Source organism: Galeopterus variegatus, unplaced genomic scaffold (assembly GCF_000696425.1).
Source record: "Galeopterus variegatus unplaced genomic scaffold, G_variegatus-3.0.2 Scaffold153, whole genome shotgun sequence".
Lineage (NCBI taxonomy): Eukaryota > Metazoa > Chordata > Mammalia > Dermoptera > Cynocephalidae > Galeopterus > Galeopterus variegatus.
This window is the reverse complement of record NW_007726264.1, coordinates 914403-917627: the sequence shown is the minus strand read 5'-3', so window position 1 is coordinate 917627 and position 3225 is coordinate 914403. Positions and strand designations below refer to the sequence as shown.

Below are 3225 nucleotides of genomic sequence, written 5' to 3'. Positions count from 1 at the left end.
TAAAAAAATAAAAAAATAAAAAAATAAAAAAAGGAATTTGAGTCCAGAAACTTTTTAAGCTTTCATTAGTTTCTTTAACCATACAATAGCACAACAATCTGGGGGAAAAAAAAAAAAAAAAAAAAAAAAAAAAAAAATATATATATATATATATATACACACACACACATATATATATTCAGGATGTACAGAGAGTTCAGTTTAGAAAGCTTTTCATGAGCTCTCTCAACAAACCAAAGGAATGAACACTGTAATTTGAAAAGGGAAGAAACATCTTCGTAGTAGGAAGGACCTTTAAAACACAGAAAACAACAACTTTCAAAACAAATTGTTGCTGTCACCCAATTGTCCTTGAATTAGGGTCTTGTAAGCAAAACAAACAAGTACTTAACCAGTTTAAGGAGTGCTAGTAACAATGAGAAGCTTGGGAAGTTTCTTTACTCTAATAACTTTATTCTTAGAGAAATTACAAAGCCACACAGCAATCTACAGGCATTCACTGTTTCATCAATATGTTACCGTCCCTTAATCTGGGAAGGCCCCCAAATTAACACAAAAATTTGCTGCCTTGAAGAGAAAGATGAGTTGTTCTAGGTAGCAGATGCAAGCTGAGTTAATTTCTATCACACTTTAGAATTATGCTAATGTATCTATATTCCAGCCTGTGCCTCTAGTCAGTGGTACTGACCATTTACAACCTGTTACCCAGGTTTAGGGGTGCGATCTATGGCTGTGTTGCTGACCAAAGCCTACAGATCCCCACTCTACTCTGGCTTCACTGGTACCCTGTATAACAAGAGTCAGCAGTGTACACTGCTATAGGCTGGAACTGCTGAGCTAAGGAACCTTGGCCAAATCATTCAAATCTCCCAGGTTCTCAGTTTCTAGTTTTCCTCATCCATGGAATGGAGTTAATAATTAAATAATCTCACATATTTTATATCTATAAAATCAAACCAAAAATAAATATATAAAAAACGCTTAAAGGAGTTTTGTAAAGGATAAAGTTTTCATACATTATTCAACCAGATTAGTTGGCAGAAAACTATCTGACATAAAACTGCCCCTGGGGATAGATGAGTTCATATATAATCTGTTGTGAAAGTCTGTTAATAAAATACTTAGATACACAATAATGGTTATTAAATTCAAAAGACAAGTCTAACGAAGCACTATAAATTGCAGATAAGTAGAATTCTTCAGTATTATAGGAGTTAGAATGAAATATTACTTGAACCTTATGCTGGAAATCACATGGGTGATTTTTTTTTAATGCCAGTTTTATGCATGCCCTCACAGGCTTTCAGGATAAAAGTGCTCTTTGACGATCAGTTATTTTTGTACAGTTCATTTCCTCAATGATGGTTCAATGAAAACACTTTTCACTTGTACCCTTTCCAATATAAACTGCTCAGGTTAATACAGCCCTCCAGCTATAGCCATATTCTTATTTACATAAAGAGAGCAGAAAAAAATGGAAAAACCCACTATAGGCACAGCTATCCATCACTACAAAGAAAAAAGTAGAATGAAACAACAACAGAATTAATGGCAAATATTACTTTTCCAAACACAGGCTAAATGTTCAGAAAAATCCCCTCAGTTTTCCAAACTCACAAATACCCAAAGTAACACAACACTCCTTTCAAACAAACAAAACTGTACCAACTAAAGCATAACCAAAACCCTATGGTGAAATGCTTACGCTAACAAGACCTTCATATAGTTTTAAAATTAAATTTTGCAATGTAGAGTCTGTATGATATAATTTGGAATTGTGAATGAAAATAAGGATATGAAAAATATACTAAGTATTTTCGTCTCTTAGAGACAACCTAATACTTGCAGCCAGAAAGCCTGCAAAATGCTAACAAAATAAAATCTTTGAAAATCATGACTATATTTTCAGTTGACTTAAAACAGTTTTAACCCCTCAATCTCTCTTAGTTATCTTAAATAAGTACACTTCCCTTAAATTTCTTCTTAAACAGACCTAAGATTTTCTTGCAACAAAACCAGATTATTGTGGGATTTAGGTAATCTTTTCTTTTTAAAGATTACATAACTTCTTTCTAACCAATGTTGATGCCTGAGGCTAAATCCTAACCAAGGTAACTGAAAATAGAAATGGAACTGTTAGACTTCCATTTATTAACAAAAATGGAAATTACGTCTTAATTTGCAGAGAACTGTATCTCAGGAATGACTTTCTGAAAAAACTAATCAAAATTATCAAATAGCAAATACTTCATACTAAGCCAATGCAACCAGGTGAGTCGTATTATAACATACATAGAACAACCTACAGTAAAGACAAGAACTAAATGCCTTTTTCTAAGGCTAGTTTTTCTCATTCCCTTAATATTTCCAGATTCAACCGAGGTGTAATGCATCAGACCCTGGAGCCCATGGAAGCGTATTTGTTTCAACTGCCAGGACCATATCGAGCTCTATCCAGAAAAAAATATATATATCCGAATACATGTTCCGCAAAGCCTGCACTAATACCCAACTTAAGAAGCAAACAGAAAACTCAAGAAAGCCCCGCCTTCCACCCCCCCGAGCTTGCCCCACTTTTTTGCTCTTCATTTCCATTTGGTGGTTAAATTAGTACTATACTTATTTGAAGATAAAAGGGGAGAAACCTGTTGGGATGGATTTTTAAAAGATAAACACTACAGATGAATCAGAAATAAGTTGTTCTGAGGAAGTTGTGGACCCATTCATTTTCATACAGCCAAAAGAAGATACATCTACGAGTACTCCGATCAGTGAAGAAGCACCCCGGTAACTGCAGGGAAGATGGGATCTCAGACAAATCCCAGAGAAAGCTACTCTCCCAATAACAACAACAACAACAAAATCTGTGGTTCTTCTCCCAGGCAGCTTCAGAGATGCAGGCTCCGCAACTCACGAGGTGCGGGAATTCGGGTGAAGCTCTGCCACTCACAAGTGCAGCATCTCCAGGATGAGGCGGGCGTGGGGACCGGGTACCTACTCGCTCTACGTCGCCCGAGTCCAAAAAACCCCAGGCGTGGGCGTGCGGACTGCTCCGCGCAGGGACCGAGGGGGAAGCAGCAGAGACGCAAAAGAGACCTGCGGAAGGGAGGAAACGGCCTCGGGTGAAGTCCGGAGCGAGCGCGGAAGCAGCGCTGGAGCTACCCAGCCGCGGGAACGCGAGGGCGCGGGAACGCGAGGGCGCGGCCTCACCTCGCGCGAGGGGCG

The 3225-nt window shown here is 38.1% G+C and overlaps 1 protein-coding gene across 1 annotated transcript in view; it reads right to left on the bottom strand.

The window, feature by feature from the left end:
- The window catches only part of NAPEPLD (N-acyl phosphatidylethanolamine phospholipase D), a 35423-nt gene extending 32339 nt beyond the window's left edge, over positions 1-3084 (bottom strand). Inside the window, exon 1 of the mRNA XM_008592313.1 lies at positions 2999-3084. The gene's annotated coding sequence lies outside the window, so the exon portion shown is untranslated. The remainder of the gene's footprint in view (positions 1-2998) is intronic.
- Positions 3085-3225: the final 141 nt, after the last annotated feature.